At 42.1% G+C, this 14,766-nt stretch overlaps 1 protein-coding gene across 7 annotated transcripts in view; it reads right to left on the reverse strand.

Annotated features, from left to right (window-relative positions):
- nmt2 (N-myristoyltransferase 2) overlaps positions 1-14,766 on the reverse strand; it is a 67,150-nt gene that overhangs the window by 33,557 nt on the left and 18,827 nt on the right. The window lies entirely within an intron of this gene.

The raw sequence follows: 14,766 nt of genomic DNA on the forward strand, positions 1-14,766 counted from the left end.
TTCCTATAATTTGGTGACCAAAACTGCACATAGTATTCCAAATTTGGCCTCACCAATGCTTTGTACAATTTCATCATAACATCCCAACTCTTGAATTCAATACTCCGATTTATGAAGGCCAACATTCCAAATGCCTTCTTCGCCACTCTATCTACCTGAGTATCAACTTTGAGGGTACTATTTACCATAACTCCTAAATCCCTTTGTTGCTCTGCACTCCTCAATTGTCTACCATTCAATGTATATGACCTATTTAGATTTGCCTTTCCAAAATGCAACACTTCACACTTATCCGTATTAAATTCCATCATCCATTTATCAGCCCACTTCTCTACCTTTCCTATATCTCTTTTTAAACTACGGTAATCTTCCTCACTGTCCACAATACCATCAATCTTTGTATCATCTGCAAACTTACTTATCCAATTCACCACCCCTTCTTCCAGATCATTAATATATATAACAAACAATAGTGGACTCAGGACCGATCCCTGAGGAACTCCACTAGTCACCGGCCTCCAATTTGACAAACAATTTTCTACCATTACTCTCTGACACCTCCCATCCAACCATTGCTGAATCCATTTCACTACTTCCTTATTTATACCTAACGCCTTCACCTTTTTACCTAACCTCCTGTGGGGAACTTTGTCAAAAGCTTTACTAAAGTCTAAATAGACAACATCCACAGCCTTTCCTTCATCAATCTTTTTCATAACTCCCTCGAAAAACTCTATAAGGTTTGTTAAGCATGATCTACCCCTGACAAAACCATGCTGACTACTACCTATCAATCCCTGTTCAACCAAATATTTGTAAATGCCATCCCTCAAAACACTTTTCATCAACTTACCCACCACAGTCGTCAGACTCACAGGTCTATAATTTCCAGGCTTACATTTGGACCCTTTCTTAAACAGCGGAACAACATGAGCCACCCTCCAATCCTCTGGCACTACCCCCCGTGACCAGTGACATCTTAAATATCTCTGTTAATGCCCCCACTATCTATACACTAGCCTCCCTGAGTATCCTTGGGAATACTTTGTCCGGACCCGGAGATTTGTCCACCTTTATCTTTTTTTAACACTGCCATCACTACCTCCTCGGTTATCCTTAAATGATTCATGACCTCTCCACTATTTTCCTTTACTTCAACTGGTACAATATTTTTTTCCCTAATGAATACCGAAGAAAAGAAATCATTTAAAATATCCCCCATCTCCTCTGACTTTTCACATAGCCTACCCTCCCTATCTACAAGGGGTCCAATTTTATCCCTCACTAATCTTTTACTTCTAATGTACCTATAGAAACCCTTTGGATTTATTCTTACCCTGCCTGCCAAAGCCTCTTCGTGCCTCTTTTTGACCTTTCTAATTTCTTTCTTAAGATTTTTTCTACACTCCTTGTAGTCCTCTTTCAATTTCTCAGCACCCTGCTATTTATACCTCTTATACACCTCCCTCTTTCTCCTAACCAAATTTCTAATATTCCTCGAAAACCAAGGCTCCCTATGACTTCCAGCCTTTCCTTTGATCCTCACTGGGACATATCTACTCTGTACTCTCAAAATTTCTTCTTTGAATATTCTCCATTCAATGGATGTCTCCATTGACATCCTTTCCTGAAAAAATCATGTCCCACTCAATACTCCCCAAATCCATTCTTATTCCTTCGAAATTTGCTTTTCTCCAATCCAGAACCTCAACTTTAGGCCCTTCTTTGCTCTTCCCTAAAACTACCCTAAAACTAATAGAGTTGTGATCACTAGACCCAATTTGTTCTCCAACATTAACCTCAGACACCTGACCTATCTCGTTCCCTAACAGGAGATCCAGTATTATACCGTCCCAAGTCGGTTCCTCTACGTATTGATTAAGAAAACTGTCTTGTACACATTTGACAAACTCTAGCCTTCTTACTATATGGGTATCCCAATCAATGTGAGGGAAGTTAAAATCTCCCATGATCGCTACCTTATGTTTAGTACAAATATATGCTATCTCCTTACAAATTTATTCCTCCAATTTTCTTGGCCCATTTGGTGGTCTATAATACACTCCTATTAATGCCCTCATGCCTCCTCCACCCCTCAATTCCACCCAAACAGCCTCACTGGACGATCCCTCCAAACCATCCTGCCACCTCACGGCAGTAATGTCCTCCTTCACAAGCAGAGCAACTCCTCCCCCTTTTTTACCCCCTGTTCTAAATATTCTGGAATATTTAGTTGCCAGACCTGTCCCTCCTGTAACCAGGTCTCACTAATTGCCACAACATCATGATTCCAAGTGCCAATCCATGCTCTAAGCTCATCTACCTTGTTCACTATGCTTCTTGCATTAAAGTACATGCATTTCAGAGAATGACCCTCACATATATTCCCTTTTCTACCTTTTACCTTAACCTTTGTTATCTTTATCATTCTTAACTAGGTGGTCATGCACCCTAGACAGTGCTCGCAAACTCTGCTCCCCACCCCCCTGCCAAACTAGTTTAAACCCTCCCCCACAGCTCTAGCAAATTTGCTTGCCAGGATATTGGTCCCCCTCCAGTTCAAATGGAGTCCATCCCTTTTGTACAGGTCCGAACTTCCCCAGAAGAGATCCCAATGATCCAAAAATCTTATCCCCTGCCCCCTGCACCAACTCTTTAGCCACGCATTCATCCTCCACATCCTCTTATTATTACCTTCTCTAGCACGTGGCACCGGCAGCAATCCAGAGATTACTACCTTAGAGTCCTATTTTCTATGGATGAGTTTCTCCAGCACTTTGTGCACTGATCTATTTCTTAGCTGTACTTTTCCATGCCCTATGTTCTAAAAGAAAAATATAGTTGGTAGCCATGAGTCCAAATAAAAAAAGATTGTTTTTTTTAAAATCTGATCTGCAACTATACTTTCATAAGTCTATGCTGATGTAAATACCATCAAGATGTGATCAATTATCAATTCTGCAAATTACATTTATTTTACAAGGTAGAAACACACTCTAAGATAATCTTAACCAGGCGAAGGTGGCTGGGAAGCTGGAGACTCACCTGGACTGGATGGACTACACCTCAGGGTTCTAAGAGGTAACTGAAGAGATTGTGGAAGAATTAGAAGTGATCTTTCAAGAATCACTGGGGCTGAGAATGGTTCCAGAGGACTGGAAAATTGCAAATGTCACTCCATTTTCAAAGGAAGAGAGGCAAATGTCAGGAAACTATAGGCCGGTTACCTGATTTCAGTGAAAGGAAAAATTCTAGAGTCCATTATTAAGGATGAGTTTTTGGGGTACTTAAAGCACAAGATAAAATTGGATGAAGTTCGCATGGTTTCCTTCAGGGGAGATCTTGTGTGACAAATCTCTTAATTCCTTGAGAAAGTTATGGCCAGAAAAGACAAAGGAGAATCAGTTAATGATCTTTATTTGGAATTTCAGAAGGCCTTTGACGAGGTGCTGCACAAACGGCTGTTAAATAGGAGCTCATAGTATTACGAAAGAGGCACTAATGTGGACAGAACATTGGCTGACTGGTAGAATTCAAAGAGTGGGAATAAAGGGGGCCATTTTTTTCTGCCTGCCAGTGACTAATGATGTTCCAATGTTGGGACTGTTATTTTTCTCATTGTACATAAATTATTTAGATGATGGAATTGATGGCTTGTGGCCAAATTTGTGAATGATACAAAGAAAGGTTGAGGCATGGGTAGAGTAGAGGAAGCAGGAAATCTGCCAGAGAAACTTGGACAGATTGGGAAAATGCGCAAAAAAAGTGGCAGATAGAATATAGTACAGTACAACTCCGATTATCTGAAATCAGATAAACGTGGATATCCAAAACAAATCAGAAATCCTTATTTATCCAAATTTTTTTGGAGCCAAACTGACCAGGGATGTCAGGCCCCTGGCGGCGGACCTCAGGATCCTGGCAGCCGCAGACCTCGGGCACCCGGCAGAAGCAGGAACTTCGGGCTCACAGCTGTGGCAGCAGCGGACCTTGGGCTCCCAACGGTGGCAGCAGCAGACCTTGGGCTCCTGGCAGCGGCAGTAGCAGACCTTGGGCTCCTAGTATGAGCGGGTCCTTGGTGAGGAAGTGTCAGCCATTAGCGTGGTCAGCATTTTTTGGTGAGAATTAAACATTATTTTAATGTTTAAAAACCCTTACCTTATTTTTGGTTGTTGTTTAAACACTGTCACAAGTGATTTGCTGTTGTTACTGGGCTGTTTTTAAAAATTGACCAGTTGTCTGAAAAAAAGTGTATCCAAAATAGGCCCAGCACCGACCATTTCAGATAATCAGAGTTGTACTGTATAGGAGAGGGTAGGGTTATGCACTTTAGTGGAAGGAATAAAGGCACAGAATATTTTATAAATGGGTAGAAAATTCAGAAAATGGGAGGTGCAGGGAGTCACGTGATGCAATGGCTGAGATGGCTGCTTAGAACAATGCTCCACACCAGTGGTATATAATTATCTTTTAAAAATCCACTGTTATAGTCTATTTTATTATGGTTCCACCTCTAAAGTATTACCATTTCTGTAGGATGTCAAAACAACTTAAGGTGACAGCTTCAGAAGATATTGAGAGACATTTGAAGTCTCACTGCTCTGGGTAGAAAGCCTTGGATCAAAATTTTGGAGGCCCATCATCTGGAGGAATATAGCAAGAGGCGAATTATGGCTTCGCTGGCATATATGTGGCTTTGAAAAAAATCTGATGACCTGGTAAGCCTTGAATTAAATGCTGTTCTATAAAGTCAGTGGAGTCAAAGCTGTCTTCGCTGATAAATAGGTTTGCAGTGGTCGAGAAGTGGGTTCACTATCTAGAAGCGGTGGAGAGGGAACAAAATGTTAACCCATAAGCCACCAAAGTACATATTGACCAGCTAACAGATAAATTGGAGGACTTGGGAGAACCATAATCAGCGCAACAATCTCCAATTCATCAGCATTCCAGAGGGAAAGAAGGAGCAGGATATCATTACTTTCATGGAGCTTGTCAGAGATTGAGAGAAATCTGGAAATAGAACACGCACCTAGAGCGCTGGGACCTTGACCCAGTACCGGAGATAGGCCTCGGCTTATCCTAGTAAGGTCAATGGATCAAGATTTGGTCCTGAGAGCAGCAAGGGTCAAGGGACAATAATCACATTATGATTTTCCTTAACTTATCCAAAACAACACAAGTAAAACAAGGAAAGTTTAAAGAATGTAAATTGATGCGGGCGGGCGGGGGGGGGGGGAGGGGAATGTGAGCTTTGTACTGGTTTACCCAGTCAAACTATGAATAAAGACTAAAAATTACTTTAAGTTTTTTTTAAACTCTCCATATGAAGCAAGAAAATTTATTGAGGAGATAAGGTAAGCAAGATGTGAGTCGGGTTATGTATTGTATTGTACTGAAGCTTCCTTATCCTCATTAGGGCTGATAAGCTGTTAAGTGTGTTATGTTGTCCCTAAAATTGCACTGGCGTCATTTCCGAGCAGTTAACCAGTCGGGGTGTTTCATGAACCATACTTTGTGTAAGGGATGTTTGGCCATGTTTTGTGGCCACTTTGGTGTACAGGAGAGTTTCATGCTCCATTTTGTTACTTTTCAGTTTAAATGGGGATTGATGAGCCAGTGTCAAAATAATGTTGCAGCAGCTAACAGGAGGGGTTAATCGAACTGGCTCAGGAGGTTCCAAGTGATGTCATGATGTTACAATGCAATGATGTCATTTTGAATATGCAGGGTTTTCAAGAGCTAAGAAATGACTTTTACTGAACGTCGACTTGACTATGTCTGATCATTTTCTCGTTCTTCATTTCACACTATGGCACAGTAGCTGCATTGGTTACCCTGTCAGGCCAAAACGGATTTTGGACCCAACATGGACAACACAGCTGTTTCATTCAAACTGTCTGTCTTTTGGACCACTTAATCTAAAGTTTGGTTCGGATAGGCTGAGGTGCAGTTCCACATTCTCAAGATAGAAGTGGACTCCACGAAGTACTATCACCCTCGACCAGGACGAATAGTGGATTTCTTTCAGGACCCAGCAGCTCTCAGTAAGAAGCCCTAAAAGCCCTCCTTCTCCGGATTTACAGTCTCTCAGTGAGAGCAAGCTGCATGGCTCCTCTATATTGATGGCCTGAGGAACCGCTCTCCTTTGGAGTTAATGAATGATATGTTGCCATTGGTAGACAACCATAGGCCTTGTTTGCTCTTCGAGCAGTTGTTTTTAGAGCAAATGCCAGAAGAGATCTGCCTCATGTTAGCTGATAAGGATTTTGATAAACCTCGAACAGTGGCCGCTCATGCAGACAATCTGTTGTATGCAAAACAGCAAGGCTCAGGCCCACAGAAATTAGTGCTGCATCACACCCAAAGACACACACTCCACGAGAACCAGCGACGAGGGTGCATGTTCCCCTGGAAAAGCATGACTCTGTGACAACCACCTGGCATTTTTAACCATCAACATTGGGGTTCTGGAGCTCTCCGCCACCTACCTCCTTCCACTTTTCCGGGAAGACGCCACGGCCAGTCATTGCTAATGGCTACAGCAGCTGGCCACCATAAAAGCCTACCCTACGTGTGGGATGAACTCTCCCAGCGCAAATTTTTAATTGACGTGGGTACGGAGGTTAGTGTCCTTCCTCCTTCGGGCTTTGACACCAGTACCAGGAGCGCAGTTCTGGCGCTCACTGCGGTGAATGACAGTTCGATTCATACATAAGGCACAAGGACTATACCCCTGAAATTCGGCAACAATAAGTTCACATGGAAGTTCATTCTTGCTGCTGTGTCCTGGCTGTTGCTGGGAGCCAACTTCTTCAGAGCCCACTCACTGATGGTGGACTTAAAAGTGTGCCTGATGGTGAATGTTCCAGACTTTCTGCCTTGGAAAAGCCAAACTACCCAACCCGCACCTAGATGCTGTGGAGTACTCGAACAACAAATTCACCATACTTTTTGCAGAGTTTCCGGAAATTGTGACTCCCAAGTTCTCCACTGCCGCACCCAAACATGGCATCGTACACGGCATCCTCACCCAAGGACCTCCGCTACACACTCGAGCCCAACGCCTGCTGTCCAACAAGATCTGGCTTGCAAAACAAGTGTTCCACAAAATGAGGAACTTGGAATCATATGCAGCTCTGATGGCTGTGGGCTTCTTGCTACATATGGTGCCCAAAGCCACAGGAGGCTGAAGACCATGCAAGGATTACAGGCGTCTCAATAATGTTACCACTGCAGACCCCCAAATACAGGACTTTACAGCTAATCTGCATGGGGTCAGGATATTTTCTAAAACTGACTTGGTACATGTGTACCACCAAATACCTGTAAAACCAGAGGATGTGCCCAAGACCCCTATCATAACACCATTCAGTTCTTCAAATTTTTGAGAATGCCTCTTGGGCTCAAAAATTCCAGTGACTAATGGACACAGTGGGGCGTGGCATGGACTTCCTTCATATATTTGGATGACATACTTGTTGCCAGCCACTCCCACAAAGGGCACCTGCATTTACTCTGCCGTTGCCTACATGAGTTCGGGCTAATTGTGAACCCTGCTAGTACAAATTCTGGCAGTCCTCTATCGAGTTCTTGGGACATCAGATCAGTAGCCGGGGTGTCGTTCCATTGCCTAGCAAGGTGGAAGACATCTTCAAATTCGCGAGGCCAGATACTATCTAAGACTCCAGGAATTTATGGGGATTGTCAATTTCTATTGTCGCTTTCTACCCTCTGCAGCTCATATTATGAAACCCCTCTTCGACTTCATGTCCAGCGGTGCCAAAGAATTCAAATGGACAAAGGAAACAACGGTAGCATTCCAGAAAACCAAAGACACCCTAGTAAAGACAACATTGCTGGTCCATCCACAAATGGATGCACCAACGGCTTTGACAATAGACGCATCTGACACAGCAGTAGATGGTGTCTTAGAACATTTCACCAATGGAAGCTTCTAACATTTCTTAGTAAGCACCTCCGCTCTCTGGAAATGAAATACAGCACATTCACTGGGGAATTCTTAGTGCTGTACCTAGCAGTCAGACACTTCTGCTATTTTTTGGAAGGCAGAGACTTCACAGTTTTTACTGACCACAAACTGCTAACATTCACTTTCATGAAGGCATCAGATCCCTGGTCAGCCCGCCAGCAACACCACCTATCTTATATACCCGATTTTTCCAACCAGGATTAAACATATCTCAGGTAAGAGTAATGTGGTGGTTGATGCCCTGTCTCCTTCCTCCATTCAAGCAGTACGTGCCCTCTCTGCGAGTGTAGACTTGATGGCACTCACCAAAGCTCAGCGCCAGGATGACAAACTTCCAGCTTATAGAACTGCTGTCATGAGCCTGCAACTGAAGGATGTCACCTTAGGGCCGCAAGGCACTATTCTCCTGTGCGACATTTCCACAGGTCAGCCTCACTCTATCGTCGTTGCAGCATGGAGACGTTGCATTTTCATGTCCCACCCATCCATTCGAGCAATGGTCCACATGACAGCTGACAAGTTTGTACGGGATGGACTCAAAAATCAGGTCACGTACTGGGCAAAAATGTGCATGGACTGCCAATCTGCAGAAGTGCAAAGGCATGTGAAGGCGCCGCTTCAGCCTTTCCAGCCACCGCAGCGCTGATTCGACCAGGTGCATGTCGACATTGTTGGCCCGCTTCCAGTGTCACACAGGTAAAGGTACTTGTTAACAGTCATCGACAGATTCACTAGGTGGCCAGAGGCAGTTCCTATGATGGACTCATCGACCGGTTCTTATGTCAGAGCTTTTATTTCTAACTGGGTATCTTGGTTCAGCCAACTCACACACATCACCTCTGACAGATCACCTCCAACAGAGGCCTACAGTTTACCTCCACACTCTGGGACATTTTGTCGCGACCGCTTGGAATGCAGCCTCACCACACGACAGGTGAATGGCCTGGTGGAGCGTTTCCATAGGCACATGAAGGCTGCACTGGTGGCCCACCTCCAGGGATCTGATTGGGCCGATGAACTGCCCTGGATCCTCCTGGGAATAAGAACGACACCAAGGAGGATCTCAACTCCTCATCGGCCGAGTTGGTTTATGGAGCCCCGTTCATTATACCTGGGGTATTCGTGCACGAAGACAGGAGGTGCCACTGACTGAATTCTTAGGCAAACTGTGGGAGTGGCTTGGAAAATTAGCCCGAGTTTCCATGTCAAGGCATGGAACAATGACACCCTTCATCCCAAAGGAACTCCGGGACTGTGTGCTTGTGTGTGTAGGTGCACACGGGCCACCCTTACAGAGGCTGTATGAGGAGCCCATCAGAGTGCTATGAAACAATTGTACAACTTGTATAATTGACATTGGGGGGCATCCAGAGACATTTATGATTGACTGTCTAAAGCCTGCTCATCTCGACCTTGATCGGCCTTTGCCATGCCCCTGATGTGAAGGTGAGAACGACCGCTCAAGAGCAGTGGACAGTAATGGCACCAGAGGTTTATCCTCCTATCACCGTTCTTGGGGGGGGGAGGGGGAGGGGGAGGGGGAGGGGGGCACGTAGCGGCCCACCATAGGCTTAATCAAACTGGCTCAGGAGGTTCTGAGTGATGTCATGACACTGTGACATAGTTGCTACAATGTATTTGTTTGTTCGTCTTAATTATGACTTCTTTTAATTTAGACAAAATATGTTTCACCAAATGGAATGTTAATGGACTAGAGAATCCTATAAAAAAGTCAAAACTTAAGAGACAAAAATGGGATGTGGTATTTCTACAGGAAACACATTTACCAGCAAAGGAATCAGTAAAGCTACTGAGTGGTTTGACAGACCATGTTTTATACAGTGCAGGGTCAACTAAGGGGCATTAGAACACTTATCAATAGCTGCAGTTTAGATGTGAGAAACAGATCAAAGATGAAGCAGAGAGAAGTAATATTTTGACAGAAATACAGAAGCAACATATTATTTTATCAAACATAAATGCACCTAATATAAAAGATGCAGGCTTTTTTGTGGATCTCGAAAGAAAACTAACACTCTATTGGAGCTTATGACATCATACTTGGGGGAGATTTTAATTTGGTAATGGATCCAATCGTTGTCCTTATTAAGATATTATCTAGAACCTCAAAGTCCACTGTGATGGTACAAAAAATGTGTAAGGCCCTTGGTCTTGTAGATGTTTGGTGCCTTATCAATCTCAGTGGGAAGGATTATACTTTTTCTTCTGCATTTCATAAAACATATACAAAGATTGATTTCTTTCTTATATCTAAGTCACTCAGTCTGTGTTTCAATGTGCAATTGGTAATATTATATCATGCCTGGGTTTGTCTAGAGACAATACCTAAGTATAAGAAAATACAGTCACATAGATAAGAGATTTAATTCATCCCTGTTACAAGATTCAATATTTAGGCAAGCTACAAGACAACAAATCAAGGAATATTTAGAATTAAATACACCTACAGCCTCTTCAGCAGGATTAATTGGGAAGCCCTGAAGGCAGTTCTGAGGGGATACCATTCAAAATACTTCTTAATTTTGGCTTTTTAGGGGAAAACAAAGGCAATTTGAATGGGGGAGAAAGCCTGCAAGCTTCTGACAAGATGTATAAAACAGGGAGAATCAATGTCTATCATCCCAGCTGCATGTGCCTAACCTTTTATCCAGGATTTCAAACACCTGCAACCTCAAAAAACTGGCACTTTTATTGGTACATATTACACATAAAAACCATTAATTTCCCGTAATAACCTCTGTTTTCAGAGGGAGACACCCCCCCCCCCCCCCGACACAGTCCCTGTCCCCATGGGCATTCTCTCTTACCTTCGGTGGAAAGGTGAGTCTCGCCCGCATTCAGCCTGGCCTATGGTGCAAAATAGTCTGCCACCAGCCCTGCGCAGTTGGGGGTGGGGGGCGGGGAAACAGATGGCCAAGGGTGGAGGGACAGGATGGAAGGGGCTAGGAGCAAGCCATTTGCATAAAGAGTCCAAAATCAAAATGATTCAGAAATCTGGAAGATACCAAACAACAGCAGGTGTTCAGTCCTGATGATCCCGGATTAAAAGTTAGGTATCTGTGTTAGATCAGCAACTGGTGATATTTTGATGATACCTAAAGATATTGAGGATGCATTTCAATAATTTGATAAGGACCTATATACATCTACCTCCAATTCTAGTGAGAATGAAATTGATATGTTTTCTGACACCATTAGGTGATGAAAGAACAACAATACCTGGATTCCACTATAACAGTGGAAGAAACTATATCAGTGATTAAGATGTTAACTATATTATGAAAGGTCCTGGTCCAGATGAATTTACTTTGGAATTTTTAAAATGCTATGCGGAAGATCTAGCCTGACTACTGTTGAATAGGTATAATGAGTCCAAAGAACAGGGTAATTTACCCCCTACTTTATCACAAGCATTGATTCTAAAAGAGGACAAAGACCCCTGTAATGGATCTATGTTAATATTAATCCTTAATTTAATGTTAAAACTATATTTTATCTAGATATGGTTTAATAAGTAAGTTTTGGGTGGTCAGGGAAAGAAAGACAACACATTAGCATTTTAAAAACACAAATAGTTCTTTGCAGCTGGTACTTGGCTTCAGCATCATGAAATGCATTTGCATTTTAAACACTAATGACCACAAAAGCCAGTTTGAAAGGCGGAATGACTGCTGATTGCAGTTGAAGGAGAAGAAATTAAAGATTTTTTTTGATGGTTCTTGAATTAAGTGGGACAATGGATTGTTTACTTGAGTCTTGAAGAAGCCATTTTGTTAGTAAATTCCAGACAGCCCAGAACCAGGAGAGAGAACCATTATGAACTTCAAAGGCAGAAATGACGTCACGTGACATGAGATTTGCCAGAAATATGTTATTGGAATACGAGACAAGGTCCTCATTAAGGGCTCAGTAGTGGAGAGGGTCAAGATCTTCAAATTCCTGGGTATCAACATCTCCAAGGATCTGTCCTGGAGCCTCCACGTTGATGCAATCACAAATCAGACTCGCCAGCAGCTATTCTTTGTGAGGTGTCTGAGGAGGTTCAGTATGTCACTGAAGACTCTCAAAAACTTCTACGGGTGTACTCGGAGAGCATTCTGGCTGGTTACATCATGCCTGGTATGGAGGCACCAACTCTCAGGACAAGAATGAACTACAGAGGGTTGTTAATTCAGCCAGCACCACCATGGGCTCCAGTCTTTGCTCTGTTGAGGACATCTACAAGAGGCAGTGTCTGAAGAAAGCAGCTTCTATCCTCAATGACCCCCACCACCCAGGCCATGCCCTCTTCACTCTGCTACCATCAAGGAAAAGGTGCAAGAGCTAAAGATGAGCATTCAGCGCCACAAGGACAGCTTCTTCCCTGCTGCTCTCAGATTCCTGAATAATCAATGAACCAAAGGCACTGCCTTACTTTTCATCCACTATTATGTTATTATTATTTTTTTATAGTACGATGGTTATAATATGCATGTTTGCACTATGATTCTGCCACAAAACACTGAATTTCATGACTGGTTCATAACAATAAATCCTGATTCTGAAGAAGTCAATTTAAGGAAACTCAGAGTCCTGTCAAGATGCAGGTCTAACCAGCAGTAATATTTCCTGCAGAGGGGGAAAAGGCTGCCGATATACTCCTGAAATAGGGGAACATGGAATAAGTGCCTTTGAACTATGAAGGAAAATCTCTCTGAAGGTCAACTCATCAAAAGAATTGAGAGTTTAAAGAGGCCTGAAGATATTATGTTTAAAAGCGCTTTATAATTATTTTTGCTCCGAAAACTTGAGATCTTCAAGGAAGACAAAAATTATGCTTAGTTTGAAAATTGGCTTTTCAGATTTTGGTTCTTTAACACACACACACACACACACACACACACACACACACACACTTAGATTTGCGAATTGTTTGGGTTTAGGTTAGAGGTAAATAAGAAATGTCATGTTTTTATAGTTTAATAAAAACAATTATTTTGAATTTACCATTGTCTGGTGAATTTTTGCCATTGTTGGTCCTTTATTAGCACTAACAAAGTCTCTTTAGTCCCTAACAAAACTGAGAGGGTTGTTAGCTCGTGACACCCATGTAAATGTAAGAATTATAGTTCAATTTCCACAATTCCATTAGATGTGAAAATCTTATTAAAGATTCTTACAAAGCGTCTAGATACAGTTTTAACGTGCATGAGACATAGTGATCAGGTATGATTCATTAGGAGCTGCAGCTCATCTGATAATATCTGCTTTTTACCCTGGCCAATTTCACTGGCCAAAGAGGGTATATGATATCCAGCTATTAATTTTTCATTAAAGGTAAATTTTGATCCAGTATTGCAGAAAATTTAATGTGATGTAGATAGATGGTCATCATTGTACTTGTCAATGTTGGGAAAAGTAAGTGCCTTGAAGACAAATAGTATTCCGAAAATTAATTACCTGTTCCAATCGTTACCAGTGCAAATCCCATTAACATAGTTTAAGCAATTTGATAAAATAATTAAGACTTTTATTTGGAATTTGGATTCACCCTCGCTTGAATCTTGATAGATTACAATTGCCAGTTTAAGGGGGGGGGGGGGCTTAGGTTTGCCAAAGTTTAGGTACTATTATTATGTTTTTACTCTTAGACATTTAGTACATTGGTCTCTTCACCCCCCACCCCCCGACACCAAGAGAAAGCACCTCCTTGGTATCATATTGAGTGTTCAAGTCTTCCTCCTATCCCTCCAATACAATGTTTCTCTGTCAAGTTACCTCCTGAGGTAAGATCTCACCCAATTATATCGCATATGCATTTGTTCTAGGATAAATTAGCCAGATTATTTAAATTATTTAAGTCTTGAGTATTTGGATGAATCCAAAGTTGTGTATTGATAAGTCCCCTTTTTGTCTGGAGGGAATGGCAAGGGAAAAGTATAATTAAATTAGGAGACCTTTATAATAGTGACAGTTTAGAATCTTTTAATCAATTAATCCAACAGTATGATATCTCTAGGTCACAATTTTGGAGATATCTTCAACTGTATCATGTGTTACACATACCTCAAGATCTACACAGCAACCCCCACAAGTTGTTATGATACTGTCTATTGTACTGGCTGCATATGGGTAAAGGTCACAAAGCCTCATTTTATTATTCAGCCTGAATACAAATCTCAGGGGATAAACTTCTGTTGGGTCTTAAAAGAGCATGGGAAATAGACCTGAGTGTGGTTTTTGAGACAGAGAATGGGACAAAATTTGTAACAATGTCAAGAGACCTGAGAGTATGCCTAATTCAATTTAAGATTCTGCACCTTTTATATTGGACTTCAGCAAAGTACCCCTGAGAAATACCCCTGATGCTGGTGCTGTGATGCAGATATTGGGGACTTAGTTCATGCGATTTGGTCTTGTCCCAGAATTCAAGAATTTTGGATTATGACACAATTATATTGGTGAAGTTTCAGGTATTCAAATTCCTTTTTGCCCCAGACTCTTTAACTTGAGAGACACACTTGGGTTATTTGGGGATACTCTTAAAATTCGATTCAAACAAGTATAATGGTAGGAAGACAAATTATACTTAGAGGTTGGAAGAATTTGGGGGGAACCATCATTTCAGGAGTTGGCCTCAGAAATGGCCAAAGTGGCAACATTTGAATGCACGTCTTATAAACAGTTTGATAAATTGGACATCTATACATAAAAATTAAGCAAATATCTAGGTTTCTTTGAGGGCGGGGCCAGGGGGGAGGAAATAATGGTGGATG

This window comes from Narcine bancroftii, chromosome 1, assembly GCF_036971445.1.
Source record: "Narcine bancroftii isolate sNarBan1 chromosome 1, sNarBan1.hap1, whole genome shotgun sequence".
Taxonomy (NCBI): Eukaryota; Metazoa; Chordata; class Chondrichthyes; order Torpediniformes; family Narcinidae; genus Narcine; species Narcine bancroftii.